Here is a 16,436-nt window from a genome sequence, read left to right on the forward strand (position 1 = left end):
CTTATAGTTAAGAGAACTGTGGTCCATTATTGACAATCGCCAAGACATGGAAGCATCCTAAGTGTTCATCAATGGACGAATGGATAAAGAAGATGTGGTGTGTGTAATGGAGTATTTTTTCAGCCAAGACAAAGAAAGAATTTCTAACATTTGCAACAACATGGATGGACCTTGAGGGCATTGTGCTGAGTGAAATAAGTCAGACAGAAAAAGACAAATACTATATGATCTCACTTATATGTGAACTCTAAAAAAGCCAGAGTCATAGAAACAGAGACTAGAAAGGTGGTTATCAGGGGCTGGGGTGTAGGAGAAAGGGGAGATGTTGGTCAAACAGTACAAGCTTCTAGCCATAAAATGACTAAGTTCTGAGGATCCAATGTACAGCATAGTGATTATAGTTAACAATACTGTGTTATATACTTGAAAGCTGCAAAGAGAGTAGATCTTGTGTTCTCAGTACAAAAAAGAAATGGTAATTATGGGACTTGATACAGATGTTAGCTTATGCTATGGTGGTCATAATTTTGTAATATATACTGTATCAAATCAACCTCTAACTTACACAGTGTTGTAAGTCAGTTATATCTCAATAAAGCTGGAAACAAAACGGAGTGAGGGTTGGAGGGAGAGAATTTGGTGTGGAACATATGGAGTATAAACTGCCTGCTGGATATGAAAATAAAGATAGCCAAAAGGCATTTGGAAGATGATTCTGAAGGCTAAGGAGCAAGGGATGTGTGTGTGTGTGTGTGTGTGTGAGAGAGAGAGAGAGAGAGAGAGAAAGAGAGTGAGAGAGAAGGAGAGAGAAAACCTGTGGTCCAGAAATGTGAGGTCCCTGCCCTGTAAGATCCATTTACTAACTAGTGACAGATAAGTGACATGGACTTCATATAAAAAGTTACAGAACATCACTAGAATCTAGGTCTCCTGATTTCCAGTCTAATACTTATTCTTTAGCCCTCTCAAAGCTGGAAATGTGACATTATACTCTTCCTTTAGAATTTTTAAAGTCCCCCCCACCAAACAATTGCTACCTAAATATGATTTTTGTTCATGACATTGACTTCAACAAATAGGAGTAAGAGCTGGATTTAAACACCTGAAGGAACGTGAAAAGGAAGAGTTTTCAGATTTGTTGTCTGGCATCTCAAAGGCAGAGATGGGGCCAAGATGAATGTAGTAAATAGAGATAAGTTTTGTTTAAACCTAAGAAAGCACTTTTTGATGTGCAGAGCTCTCAATAGCTGGAATCACCTACCTTGGGAGAAAGCGAGCTCTTTGCCATTGGATGTAAACAAGTGGATGCCCATGAGGTGGTAAGTCAGGCCAGGGCAACTTCAAGTTGTCACTCATCTTTAATAAACCCATGTGGAATTTATGAGCCTTTATGGTATTTAAATAATCCCTTCTTAAACCTATTTCTAGCTAGTTACTACCTCTGCGCTCATTGGGTTACCACCTACTATGTAAAGTATACTTCAATCTAACTCTTGCAAACTTTGGGCTAAGGGGAGGTTGGGATAGTTCTGTTTTTCTGAGATTTGCTGATTAAGTACACAGTTCCATTCTATCAAGCATTGTAGTATCTCCTCTCAGCCTTCTCTTTTTTAGTAAAAGGCAAAATATTTATGCGTTCTAAAGAGAAACCAGAGTATAACCTTCTCTTTTTTGATTGAGGAAATCTAATTTTGTTAAGTCTATCTGTTTTACCAACAAGCTCCATCATATTGATGATTTGAATAGTCCTCCGTCCTTTCCCCACCTCCCCAGCTCCACTGAATTTTTCTTGAAGTCCATGACTATAACTGCCATGTTTTTCCTGAGCCCACACACTGCTATCATTTGATCATAGGATAATGTCTTTCTGTTGGCTTCCATACTCTTTCTGGTGAAACCCAAGTGCCTCAGCTTAAGCTACTGGAGTTCAGATTTGTCAAGTTGATCTCCATTTCTGCCCTGCCACTTATTAGCTATGTGACCTTCGACATGTCACTAATTTTCCTTTGGAAATGGGGAAAACAATACTCCAAAAAATTGGTAAGAGACTCAAAAAAGAGACGATCCATGCAAGTAGCTTGCACAGTACCTGGTACAGCAACTATACTCAGTACTTGTTTATAGAAGTGAAATGAAATAAACTTAAATATATTTCCTGAGTTGTGATACATTAGTGTCCATCATTTTATAAAGAGAGATTAGTGTATAAATTACCTAAGAGCACTGCTTTCTATTTTTCCAAACTGAAGCTCGGTTGTTACATCCTCCCCTCCCCCCATTCTCCTGAGATCTTTATGCCCTTGAGATTTAAAGTCAGGGAACTCCAGTTTGAGTTCTTTCTCTATGATTTATTAGCTTTACAGTTTTGGTTTATTAATATTTCTAAGTCCATTTCCTCAACTGTCACATTGAGATAATAGAAATATTTGACCTAGAAGGGCTTTGAACCTAAATAGACTCAGGTTTCAAATCTGAGCTTCACCAATTTATGGCTTTGTGACCATGGACAAGTTGCTTAACCTTGCTCAGTTTCCTAATATGCAGAAAGAAAAAATGACACCCACCTCAAAGAGTCACGGTCATAATTCAATGAGACAACTATGTAGAGCATCTAATATAACCCCTCGTCACACACAGCAGGTTCTCAACAGCCAGTTGTGTTCCTCCCCGTGTCACGGAGCTATCTAGATGCTTTGTAACTTCTGAAGAGGTGTGCAGATATTAGAAGCTGTTGTTTGCTGTGGTATTTCTTTGCCCAGAAGCAATACTGTGTGATGAAAAGTGCACTGGATTTGGAGTCCAAATGGGATTCAAGTGATGTAAGGTTTGGAAACACATTCTGCTCCCTGAAGCGTGGCTTCCTCATCTCAAATGGGAGATGATAGAGCTCGGTCTGCTCAGCTCACAGGTGCACCTTGAGCATCTGATGAAATATTAATGGTGAAACCATTAAGGTAGTCTGAAAATGAGGCACCATGATGACTAGAAATGCTCATGACATTTGCAAAAGTGGAGATTTCACTACTTTATTTTCTTTCTTCCAAGTCCTCTTCTTAAAGTATGAATTAAAACCCAATTCTGGGTGATTTTTGATGTCTGGAGATTTCTTTGTTAATAGTCTCTATTTGGGGAGGTTGCAACAATATTATCATATTTCCATGATCCTTGTGAAAGATGACATAGTATCATAACAAAAATTCTGGAATCAAGCTGCTCTCTGATGTAAAAATTCAGTCACAGATATCTTGAATCTACGAAAATTGAAAGCCTTGAGTTTCAATAGTCCCCTACTTAGACCCTAGCCCTAGTTTCTTCGAGAACATTGGTTTGTTAAAGTCCTTCTGTTTTTTTCCCCTGATAGGTTATGCTTTTACATTTCCATGATCCCACTTGTTCTTATGAATTCCAGACACGGCAATGAGGTTTAGTAGCTTATACTTCCCAGGTGGCCCTACAGATGGGTGGGAAACCCACTGGCAGTGTGACATTCCTTCTGGTTCAGTGGCCATTTATAATGACTGGATGTGCATTCTTGACAACTAGCATGGCAATTCTACCCATGACTTACTCCAGAATTCTGGGGTAGATGCTTTCTGGCCCAGATGACTTATTTATTTAGTTTGTCCATTCCATTTATTTGGTGAGGGGGTGGGCAGAAGTACATAGCATGCAGTCCTGACTTGAGAGGCAAGAGATTTGAACTCTTGCCCCCAATATGCTACTAACTTGCTGGAAAAAAAACTGAGCAAGTCATTTCTCTCTATAGTTCAGCATCCCCACCTGCGACTTGAAAGGGTTGGATGAGATGATCTCTAATGTCTTTTCCAGTTTTGTCATTTTGTGATTCTAAAATATGCTGTCATTCATAGTTCTTCCTGGCAAGGTCATGGAGGGCCAAGGCTGAGGTAGCTGAAACATCTGATAACACATTTCTCTTTCCTGGCCAGCTACTCAGAAGCTCCCCTTCAAATAAACTCTAGGTGGATATCCCTTAAATAAGCACATCAGACTCTGTAGAACTCAGCAACTAGCATGGCAACTTAGACCAGACAGGAGTTCAAAGGAGATGATGGAAAATCATTTGTATTGATCTTCTATTAGTCAAGTAAATTGTAAAAATACCCATAAATGAAAATTAGAGAAAAAATAAGAAGGGGAAAGAGATTGCCCGGCTTGTTTCATAGTGCCGGCATTGGAACTGTATCTTCATTAGGACCTTGTACAGAGGAAAGGGACTTAAACTAGACAGTTCGCTGAGTTCCGTCCTGACGACATTCTCGTGCTGTGTGACCTCGCGCAGGTCCAGCTCCGTGTTCGAGCCCTTATTTTCTCCTCCTGGTGACGAGCATCTTGGGCCAAGGCAGTGGTGCTCAAAGCGCAACGTGCATATGAATCCTCTCAAGATCTTTCTAAAATGCAGACTCTGGCTCTGTAAGTCTGGAGAGGTGCCTCTGATTCTGTAGTTCTAACAGGGTCCTCCATGCATCTGCTGCTGCTGGTCCTTCACTCGTTGAGAAGCAGGGGACTAGATAATTTTTAAGGCCCTTTTCACCTGTGAACTCTCCATGATTCAAACAATCCCCCATACTAAGGTGGGAAGCAGAATAGGAAAGCCTCTCTAGATGGTCCACCATCTATATTAAAATACCCTTTTTTAAAGAGAGATAAGAATAGAATTCCGAAACCTGGGCTTAAGCAAGACGGAAGGTGGGCACCGATGGGAATATTTGCTCTGACGCCTAAGGCAATCTGAAAAGATATTGATGCTTGAAAGGAAAGCAGAGGAGAGAGGCAGAAGGTTTGCTTGAGGCAGGTAGAAAAGTCAGGGAACAACCGTCCATAGAAACCACAGGTGACAGTGTTGGAAATGGTCGTAGAAATGTAATAAAGAGCTTGATGCTAATTCCGCTGAGAGGCCTGGTTGGCCCTGGGTTTAGAGATATTATCTCATGCACCCTCACAGCATTCCTGCAAAGCTGAGGAGAACAGCAGACCTCTCCCCATCATAAAGGGGAGCTAGGTGGAGAGAAAAAGGGGGCCGAAGCTGAGAACACCAGGGAGGTGGTGGTCTCTGGGATCTGGCCGCAGAACCTTGGCTTTGACATCCCAGCGACGAGCCTGGTGCATCTGTCTCTGCACACGCTTGGCCATAAGCCGCTGAGGCTCTCCCCATGTCACCCCTTTGGAGCCGCCCGTGGGCAGCGGTGGGGGGGAAGGAAAGTGTCTCAGCAGAACCTCGGTTTCACTTCCTGCCTCGAGCACAGAGAGTCATTATATAAATATCAACCTCAGCAGCTGCTACTCTCACCCCTCTTCTCGCTATTACTCCCGAGGCCCAGCTCACAGGCAGGACGCCTGCAGCCTCTCACTTTCCCCTGGTCCCACAGCCTTGCACCAGGCCAACCAGGTGGGTGCCTGGGGCAGAAATGAATCACAACCTCTCTCTGGCCCTCCAGCCAGCCGTGCCCCGTGGCCCTCGCCTCACTGAGCAGGGGAGGTTGTCCTGCCCAGTGGCCCACATTAATCAAATGAAACCTCGTTTACAGACGTGACAGGCCGCCAGCCCATCCGTAGAGGCCACAGAATGCACCGTCAGCACTCGTGCTGGTCGAGGTGGGGCGCGTTCATATATGTATACTCTAGTCCATGAAATGGACGAAAATCGTCCAACCCTTCCAAACCTAAGGCAGGAAGGCAGTGAAGCATGGTGTCAAGAAAAGTCTGGAATGAAAGATCAAAAATGAGTTCAAGTCTCCACTCCACTACAAATGGATAAAATCCTCTGCTAATCTTCAAATGTAAGAAACTCCCCTTTGAACATTGGCTTATAGTTGTTGACTTATTGTATTTCTGAAGATATTATTTAAAAAAAAACCAAGCAGAACAAAAATCCCAGGCAGGTACATGTAATCGCCTTGATCCTAAATTTCTTCATCTTTAAAATAATGACGTGAGCCATGCTTCTTCTCCGGGGTTGTTACAAAGACCATACAAGATGTCTGATGTCTCTCTCTCTGCCTGAGTGCACTGATTGACATATAATAGTGGGTGTGCGTGCAAATTGAAAGCTGTTATTCCAAGCTATGTTAATTACTCATATCTTAACAATGTTTTAGCCATGGCCATATTAGAGGCAGGAAAGCCTCTGCAGAGCCCAGCAAAATGCCTTCATTGGGCCCTTGACACAGTCGATGGAAGGCAGTTTTTGGGGATCTGAACATCTGTGTGTTACTCAACAGATCAAATGTTGTCAAAGTATTACGTTCCTTCTCCCACTTGACCCACTTATGACCCAACCAGATATTTGTGATTTATTATTAAATGACAAAAGCGGATTACTAGGCAGTTTGTTCAGCATGAATCCATTAAACAAATTATATATACGCTTGACAAAAAGACTAAAGGAGAATGGATGTTCACCAAGATATTAATTACTGGTAATCTCTACATGGCGATATTGGGGAGGTTTAAGTTTCTGTCTCCATGCTTTTGTAGAATGATTGGCCCCTTAAAGATCAGGGAGGTTAGGTGCTGTTAGTTCTTCCTCTTCCCTTAAGCACACATATGAGGTGTCAAGTGAAGGGAAACCAAAGATGAGGGAGCTGAAGTAAGTTGCCATGGATCCAAGCAGAGTGAGGGTCTGGAGTTATTTTTTTTAAATCTTGGAAATCCCAAGAGTGATTGGTTGATTCCTATGTTTGTCAACTGTTCATTCATTCATCCATCGTATCACCATTCATTCACTTAGTCACCAAAGAGTTATTGAATTGCTTATGCTGGGTAGAGGAAGGGCATGGACTAGTTGTCAGAAGACTGAGATTCGAGTCCTGCTACCATTTTTCTGAGGCCATGAGCCCTTTGCCCTTTGGACCACCTGAGGCTCCCCAGTCTGTAAAATGGGGCTCATAATGAACATGAAAACTCTTTGAGAACTTCACAGTGCTGAGCAAAGAAAGAGTTTCTGTGAAGTCAAAACACTATGCTAGCAGTGCAAGAGAGATGGGTAAGTCATACAGAACCTGCACTCTTGAGAAGTTTACACTCAGGTAGTCTGCTGGCTTAATGCCAAGTCTAGCACTATGGGACATGGAAAGAATCGCTGAACTGGAATCCAGGAAGCCTGGGTTCCAGGTTAGTCTGAGCTGCTGACATGCTGTGTGACTATGAGCCACTCAATTTCCCCCTCTTGCCCCTTGACCCCCTCTTGACTCTTTTCCAGCTGTCCTATAAAGGGATTATTAAGCCCAGGTATCTCTAAGGCACCCTGCAGCTTGGACATTCTATGAAATGAGTGAAATCAGGAAAAATTTGAAACACGTTAAGATATCCATCATGAACCATTATGCATCATGTGCTGGTTTCCGTTTGTGCAGCAAAGACACAGGAACATTTTAGGTAGCACCGACCTCCCACAGGGCAGGTCCTGGGTCTGTGGATGTTGATCTTCTGCTGTATCTCTGCTTCTCTGCTAGGCTTCCATCGCTTCGGGAGAAAGAAGGAGTGCAAACTGTTTTACAAGATGCCTGGGAATCCACCTGCGAGTCATCAATAAACATGATGGGCAGAACTATTTGCAACACCTTTTGGCCATGTTTCTGAGCTGTTTCTCAAGCCTATGACGTGAATCTGAATGGGAAAGGCAGAAAGCATGAGCAGAGGGGAGCCCAAGTTTGCAAATCTAGAGCCTCGGGTCTAGGGTCAGCTTAACCAGGAACTGACCAGTGACATTCATTTATTCATTATTCATTTATTCAGGAAGAGATTATGGAGCACCTACTGCATATGTTAGCTAGTACTGGGTTAGACATTGGAGACAATGAGGAGAACATAGTTTACTAGACTATGTGTTTCCTGAAAGCAAGCGTCTTGCACTTATCTCTCCAGGGCCTAAACATGACCTTGCCTTAAGGAGCACATAAACTAGTGGGGTCTTTGGACAAGTAATCTCCCTTCCTACAACTCCCTGTTCTCATTTGTAAGATGGTTTTGGGGAAGTGGACTTAATGATCTCCAAGATCCCTTCTAACCTGGGTGTTCTGTTCTGTGGTTGCATTACCTGGTGTCTTGCAGTGAGAAAGGTTTGCATACAGAGATGGAGCAAAGGTCACAGAACAATCTGCAACGGAGGTGAAATGAAACCGCAGGGCCTCCAGGGAGTGCGTGAAGCTAGTAAATCCCCCCCTCGCCGCTGAAATAAGACAAAGCCTGGTCCAGAAATTCAGTCTGTGTGCTCAGACACTGCAGGAACAGTAGCACCGGCTCTGGGTCTCGGTGGACCCTTCCCTTAGGGCAGGGGTGGGGTTATCTGGCAACGAGCTGGACAGTGCCACAGCCAGCCCTCTGGGCCAGACCAGGAGCCAAATGTTAAAGCTGAATACACTCAGGACAGAGAACCAGAATCTCTGAGTTCCTGTCACAATCCCCCACCCCCTGCTTTTACCTGTGTCACCAAAACTCTCCGGGGATGGAGACACCTACCTCCCATATTACTGTGATGATTAAATGTGAAAACACATATGAGAGGTCTTCGTAAACTCTGAAGTGCTTTATACATGGAAAATAGAATTAATATTCATGAAGGAGGGAGAATTAAAGGGTATCTGAAAGAATGAATAGGTACCACCTAAGTGGATAGCTGTGTGCAAGGCATTGAAGTTAGCACTTCATACAAACCAACTCATTTAAACCTCATAACATGAGGCAGGAGTTATTTGTCCCATTCTACAGATGAGGAAACAGAGTCCCTGGGAGCTTAAGTAACTTGATATGGATCACTCCACCAGTAAGTGACAAAGCTAGGACTCACAGCAAGGGAGACTGATTGCAGAATCTGTGCTCTTCACCAATGTGCCCTTCTGCCTTCCTGCATGGAAAAATGTTTTCTAATTCAAGTTAATTCCAGCCCATAAATGTGGCCTGAGAGCCAGACTGAGCACTGGGCACGTGACAATGAAGATATAGGAGCACAAACAAATAAGGAAATACTCCAAGGAATAAGGAAATAGATCCCGCAACTATGATCGGTATCGGAATAACGCAAAGAGAAATGTGGAGATGCAAAAGATGAAGAGTGATTCAGAGGTTCTGCATTTATCAGACTAGGGAACAAAGTGGTGGATAAAGAATAGTTCAAGGTGAGGCTGCAAAGGTGAAGTGTTGGAGCCTTATGGTGCAAGATCTAGGGTGCCAGGCTAGAATGATAGGGGTTTAGCCTAGAGCTAATAGGAAACGATGAAATTTCCAGAGCAGGTGAGCAGTGCATCAAAAGTGGAATTTTAAGAGAGTTAAACTAATAAAAGAGAAGAAAACCATTCATCTTGGACCAGCACTATTACGATAGTCTGTGGACTAGTAAAGATGTAGTTAGATGAAAGTGAATTTTTCAAGTTGGACGCCTCATCAGGGAAAAGAGGGGATGAAATTTCAGGGATTTAGTACATCATTGATACTCAAAATGGTGAAGAATGGAGAGGTGGTCCCAGAAGATTGGGTTGAAAGGCTGTCAGGGGTGACGTGTCTCCATCCCATGCTTGACCCTCCCACTTCGTTGTTGCGGAGGTGGCCTTGCCTCTGGCAGACTCCTCAGGTGATGGGGAATCGTCACCCCAGGAAGCAGCCTGCTGTCTCCTTGGACAGCTCCTCCTGCTAAAATGAGTTTTTGTGCTTCTCTTTTCCTTCTTATTTAACTACAAAGTGCTCAGCACTGCTTTATTCAAACCTGAGAATATCTTTATCTCAGTATCACCAAGTTGGCAGCCCCCATGGGCCTAAAACCTGCATTAGGTGTCAGCAAGGGAAATTTGTGGGTGACCAGATGGGTTGGATCTGGGAGGCTCAGGACCCAGACAGACTTAGCAATGTGGGGGAGGAAGTCCAGCCAAGTAGGTGAGACACAGAGCTTAGAGGTGGAAGAAAAGAAGGAGCTACTGTTTATGGGCCTCTGCAGCCAAAGTCCAAGAGCTGGACTTCAAGAATCACTGTGTTAGTCAAGAAATAGGTGAAGGGCTTCCCTGGTGGCGCAGTGGTTAAGAATCCTCCTGCCAATGCAGGGACACAGGTTCAAGCCCTGGTCCGGGAAGATCCCACATGCCACAGAGCAACTAAGCCCGTGCACCACAACTACTGAGCCTGCGCTCTAGAGCCCACGAGACACAACTACTGAGCCCGCGTGCCACAACTACTGAAGCCCGCGCACCTAGAGCCTGTGCTCCGCAACAAGAGAAGCCACTGCAATGAGAAGCCCGCGTACCGCAAAGAAGAGTAACCCCTGCTCGCTGCAAGTACGGAAAGCCCATGCGCAGCAAGAAGACCCAATGTAGCCAAAAATAGATAAATTAAATAAATTAAAAAAAAAAAAAAAGAAATAGGTGAAGTGCTCCAAATGAAGCTCAACTCTAATTCCTCTTAAGAAGCCTCTATCTCTTTTATCTGTGATCTTATATCTGTGAGGGAAACCTCACAGATCATTCCTGCAACCAATACCTACTGGGTGGCAGGCAGTGAGATTTACAAGTGGGCTAGGCATGCCTCCTGTCCTGAGAGGCTCACACTCTAGGGGGCAGATGAAGGGGAGGAAGGGGTGAGCAAAAAATTATATACAGAATCTGTGATGTATGTGTAGGCGGCCACCAGTCCAAGTTCCATGAGGTCAGAACTATGTCTGTTTCGAATAAGCGTCCGACAGCATCTGATCTAAAACCATAACGAAGTTCTTCTGACCTTCAACTTAATACTTTACTCGCTGTAACCTGGTGATCCTTATATTGTAAGGTCTCCTGTGAGGCTTGTCTGAGCAGGTAGATATTAAATAATTGAGGATAGGCACATGGCATCTACCGCTTTCTATGACAGCACTGCCCATCCCAGTGCTGGTTCCTAGGCCACATGTTGAATCAGCAGAAGCCTGACTTGTTGAGTGAACTTGGGCAAGTCACTTAACCTCTTAGAACTTCAGTTTCTTTTCCGTGAAAGAAAGAGAGCATCCTATCTAGTTCACATTGGTTATTAGATAATTTCATTCCAAGAAAGAGCCTGACCTTGTTGAGAAAGGAACCGAATGGAAGGCAGGCGTTTTTCCTAAAGCAGCTCGATCTTATCAGAACATTCAGACTCAAAGGTTAGCCCCAGGGAGCAGCTGACATTAGAGTGGTATTTGAACCTGTGAACTTTTGCCTTAAAAGTAAGAGTTCAACTCTCCCCCGGTTCTCTCTGGTGTTGCAATGTTGGCCAAAGGTGGCCGCTGTACTCAGCGGAAACCCCAAATTGGGTTTGCATCTCTCTGGCCGAGTTACCTTCCTCAGCTTCACCTCCAGATGTTCCATGGGGGTTTGAGGTGTGGAGGAGGAGTTAACCGAGCTTGGTGTCTCTCTGACCGAGGTGAGTCTGTACACCCGCATGCATGAGGGAACTGGGGGTTGAGGGGTGTCCCAGCCCGCTTCTGTAAACGGGTGCCACAGACTGCCACGGGGTGCTTTAGCCAGAAGGCAAAAAATGCTTCTGTAATCACGAGACAGAGGTTTCCCCACCTTCTCTCTGAGAAAACTGGGAAGCCATTTCTTTTTCAGCAAGCTGCCAAGCTTTTCCCCACATCAGTAATACTTCAATGACTTTTACAAACTCGCCTGCCTGCTTTTTAATAAGCAGGGCTTTGCATTGATGGTACATGTGCAAGGTCTGACCTTTTCATAGGAAAAAACATTCATAACCGAAGCCTATATATAGAAGCTGAAGACGGGAGCAGATAAAGATGTAGGTCATATGACTTTTTTTGTGTGTGAAGCATAATGCAAGAGGGATGCAGCAGACAATTCAAAACTCATGAAATACTGCCACTGGTTTGAGCCTTCCTAATATTTAACAAAGGCTTTCAATAATGACTCTGTTTTCATCTGGGAGTTATAATGCCACCTTCTATCGCTGAACACAGGGCTTTTTCTCCACAGGGGAACTTTACTTAGTTTAAGAATGTATTTCACTGTCTGGTTAACTCTTAACGATTCCTGTTAAAGGAATGAAGAACAGTGACCATAAAAATTTATTCAGTGAATAAATATTTCACATAATATGATCGGTAATCCAAAAATCTGATCTGTGTCAGAGGAAAACATTTCCCCAGGCTCATCTTTACCTAGGTGAACAGAAACCAAATTCCTCTGCGTTCAAGGCTAACATGATCAGGAAGTTGCTTGTCTTTCCAACAATCTTTCCAGCACCCCTTCTTATATGCCTTGTTCCACCAAATCTTATACTCCTATCTATGTCTCCGTGTTCCTTTATCTTTGCCTTTGCTTCCTTTCCTCTCTCTTCTTGGCACCTCCCTTCCTGGACATCTCTGTATGTACAAGTCTATTCTGAAATCTATGGCTCAAATGCTGTTGCCTCCAAGAATCCTTCCTTCTCTCCCTTCCCAAGCTTTTTGGTTTTTTTTTTTGAGCTGATCATAGCTTGCTCTGGATTATGCTTCCTGGGGTCCATTATATTCCATTCTGTTAGACCGTAAGCTCGCTGTGAGCAGGGCAAGAGTCATGTTTGAGGCACTCTGAACCCCGAAGCACGTAATACTGAAGATCATGTACCACAGGTAACACCTATAAAATACATTCCTGCAAAATGTTTATTGAGTGAATGAATTTGGCTTGGAATGCACTAACGGTGATTTGTGGAGTGTTTACGTATAGCTACTGTGCTAAGCATTATCTCATTTGAACATCACTAATAAACCCATGAAGCTGTTAGTGTGTCACCTTCCACAGCTGAAAAAACTAAGGCTCAAAGGAGATTGAAACCTCACCAAACATCACATAGCTGGCAGAACAATAGGCTAGGATTCAAACTCAGATCTGTCTGGCCCAGTGGTTTGCTGGGGGCTGACTTGTTCCAGCTTACAAGAGCTGATCAGGAATTTGGTGAACTGGTTGAAAGCACAGCTACTGTTAAAAATTAAATCATGTAAACATACAAATAAATTACATTAAAAACAATGGTAGAAAATACTCAAAACTCATCGCTTCTTATTTATTTTATGAAATTTCATTATCATATATGTTATTGAAGTTATTAGTATTGCTTTTATCTACATGTTAGAGACATTACATACTGCTGCGCATCTCTTCCAAACTACACACTCAGCGATGTTGCACTAGTAGCTTGAAAGTAGCTGTGGTGGGAATATCTATACCCAGGATATTGGAAAACACAGCAAGTGGGACTTTCCTCCTACCACACCCCTCCCACTTAGAGCCAGTTGTTAAATATTTACCAGCACACTACTGACCTGGTCCCAAAGTGACACAAATACTTCAGTAAGTAATAGGCTTCGTATCCAATACACGTATAGACTCCCCTGTTTCCAGGCTTAACTTTCACCCTGTAGGGTCTAGCTTTGGACCATCATAGATAAACTGCTTCCTGATGATAGAAAATTGACACTTACATGGCTCCTTTGGGTTTCAGGGTTGGAATAAAAGTAATTCTTAGTAGTTATGTTTTGCCTATACCCATCTATCTTAAACCACCAACACAAATTTAATTATGCTCTTCATCACATCCTATACCCAGGAACACATGATGAATCTCTTATAGAGTAAAATGGGAATTCCAAAATATGGATATAAACTTATTTCCCCAAATTTATGTGAATATAATAACCTACTGTTTGATCTACATTAACTCAGAAGCTGTATTTCATGTACACAGTTTCCTCACTATGTATTTGATGTGTCGTTCTCATGAAATGAGGTCTGTACTTTGAACCAGAGGTTATGGGTTTTGGTACTAATTCTTTAACTCAAGAGCAGGTGTGTTAGCATTGCTGAGCCTCAGTTTCCTCATCTGTCCAGTGAGGAATTTGGCTTAGATGTCCTTATAGATCCTCCTGGCTCTATTTCTAAATGACACTACATGTTGCTTCTCTTCTCTAGGGCTCAATTTGTGCATCTGTAACCGATGGGGAGTTGATCCAGGTAGCTCCTAATATCCTTTGCAGCTCATCAGTTTGTGGCTGCATGTGAAAAGACTTGTCTTCCACCCAATGTGTCATGCTTACCGGATACCATCATGCCTTACTTACCACTGGAAAAATGCCAGGTAACCTGCTGAACACCCAGAACTCGAGTGCCAAGAGAGGACTTGGAGGTGGAGCTGCTTTTCTGGCCAGGAGCTCTAACTGTCACAGGACCCGGCTGCCACAGCCCTCAAAACAAAGGGAAATGCGTAGGCGGAGGGAGCACCTCTGCTGTTTTCTTTTAGATGGTCTAGAAGACTAAAGAAGTGAGGGTGAGACATCTGCACAGGGGTTTTGATTTGACACTCCAGCTGGGTCTGCAGTGAGGTGGGTGGGGGTGAGGGAGGCACAAGACGTAAGACGGGTGACACTTGCTGTTGGACCGGGGAGACGGGGGTGATGGTGGAAAGGAAAGAGAGGGTTATGCAGGAGCTGCCGGGGTAGCTCTCAGGGTGAGCAGAGCATTCAGCTAGCACATCTCTGTCCCTGCCCTTACTTGTTGACCGTGAACCTACAGCTCATTTGTATCTCTATGGAAAATCAAAAAGCGTTCATAACCCCTCATCTACATCTTCATCCTCATCCTCCCCTACACAACAAAATGCTTTTCAGGTTACAAGCACTTTGACATCTAAAATCTCATCTGACCCACAAGACAACTCTGTGAAATAGGTATGATTACTTGGACTTTTCAGAGGAAGAATCAGAGGTTGAGAAAGGGAACTGAAGTTGTTTTAAGATCACCTAGGTTGTAGAGCTGAGACTGGAATGGAGCCCGTTCTTTGGACTCCAAAATGGGTGCATGCTTCCCATGGCTACAAGAGTTGGAGTAAAAGTAATTCTTGGTGTCAAGACTGTTAGCTGAAATCACATTTTTCTGAGCTGCTGCTCACTTGAGGACTCACAGAACTATACTAGGGAAAGGAGGAATTGACGCATTCATGGGTGTCATGAATCCTAGAAGTGGAGGGGACCCTGCACATCCCCTGTCTGACCTCTTCAGTTTTCAGATGGGGGAAATGCAGCCCACAGAGGCACGTGGCACGTCCAAAGTCAGGTACAGAGTCAGGGTCAAGGCTGAAACTTCACCTGCTGGTCATTGCCATCTGCTCAGGCACTGCTCAATTTTGATGGCTTTTTAGCCACCAGCAGCATTTCAAGATCATAACTACTCTAAAAGCCTTCACAATCACTGTGAGGCAAAGTAACATTTTCTACCGTCGTGGACATGGACAGAAGAACTGTGGATGAAGGGAGGCCAACATTTTCCAACCTCAGCCGTCATTTTGCGTTTGATCTCTTCTGTGCCAGCAATTGGATTTATTGCTGGTGAGAACAGTGATTCATGCTCTTTTTTTTAACGTCTTTATTGGAGTATAATTGCTTTACAATGGTGTGTTAGTTTCTGCTTTATAACAAAGTGAATCAGCTACACATATACACATATCCCCATATCTCCTCCATCTTGCATTTCCCTCCCACCTTCCCTATCCCACCCCTCTAGGTGGTCACAAAGCACAGAGCTTTGTGACTGCTTCCCACTAGCTATCTATTTTACATTTGGTAGTATATATAAGTCCATGCCACTCTCTCACTTCATCTCAGCTTCCCTTCCCCTTCCTCGTGTGTTCAAGTCCATTCTCTATGTCTGCGTCTTTATTTCTGTCCTGCCCCTAAGTTCTTCGGAACCATTTTTTTTTTTTTTAAGATTCCATATATATGTGTTAGCATACGGTATTTGTTTTTCTCTTTCTGACTTACTTCACTCTGTATGACAGACTCTAGGTCCATCCACCTCACTACGAATAACTCAATTTCGTTTCTTTCTATGGCTGAGCAATATTCCACTGTATATATGTGCCACATCTTCTTTATCCATTCATTTGTTGATGGACACTTAGGTTGCTTCCATGTCCTGGCTATTGTAAGTAGAGCTGCAATGAACATTGTGGTACATGACTCTTTTTGAATTATTGTTTTCTCAGGGTATATGCCCAGTAGTGGGATTGCTGGGTCGTATGGTAGTTCTATTTTTAGTTTTTTAAGGAACCTCCATACTGCCCTCCATAGTGGCTGTATCGGTTTACATTCCCACCAACAGTGCAAGAGGGTTCCCTTTTCTCCACACTCTCTCCAGCATTTATTTGTAGATTTTTTATAATGGCCATTCTGACTGGTGTGAGGTGATACCTCATTGTAGTTTTGATTTGCATTTCTCTAATGATTAGTTCTGTTGAGCATCCTTTCATGTGTTTGTTGGCAATCTGTATATCTTCTTTGGAGGAATGTCTATTTAGGTCTTCTGCCCATTTTTGGATTGGGTTGTTTGTTTTTTTGATATTGAGCTGCATGAGCTGCTTGTATATTTTAGAGATTAATCCTTTGTCAGTTGCTTCATTTGCAAATATTTTCTCCCATTCTGAGGGTTGTCATT

The 16,436-nt window shown here is 43.3% G+C and overlaps 1 long non-coding RNA gene across 1 annotated transcript in view; it reads left to right on the top strand.

Annotated features, from left to right (window-relative positions):
* Nucleotides 1-15,521, top strand: part of LOC309629390 — a 28,395-nt gene extending 12,874 nt beyond the window's left edge. The window contains exons 4-5 of the long non-coding RNA XR_014245042.1: nt 7,473-9,997; nt 10,368-15,521. This is a non-coding gene — a long non-coding RNA (uncharacterized lncRNA). The remainder of the gene's footprint in view (nt 1-7,472; nt 9,998-10,367) is intronic.
* Nucleotides 15,522-16,436: the final 915 nt, after the last annotated feature.

The sequence above is a fragment of the Balaenoptera borealis genome (genome assembly GCF_965194805.1).
Source record: "Balaenoptera borealis genome assembly, chromosome: 5".
NCBI classification, from domain to species: domain Eukaryota; kingdom Metazoa; phylum Chordata; class Mammalia; order Artiodactyla; family Balaenopteridae; genus Balaenoptera; species Balaenoptera borealis.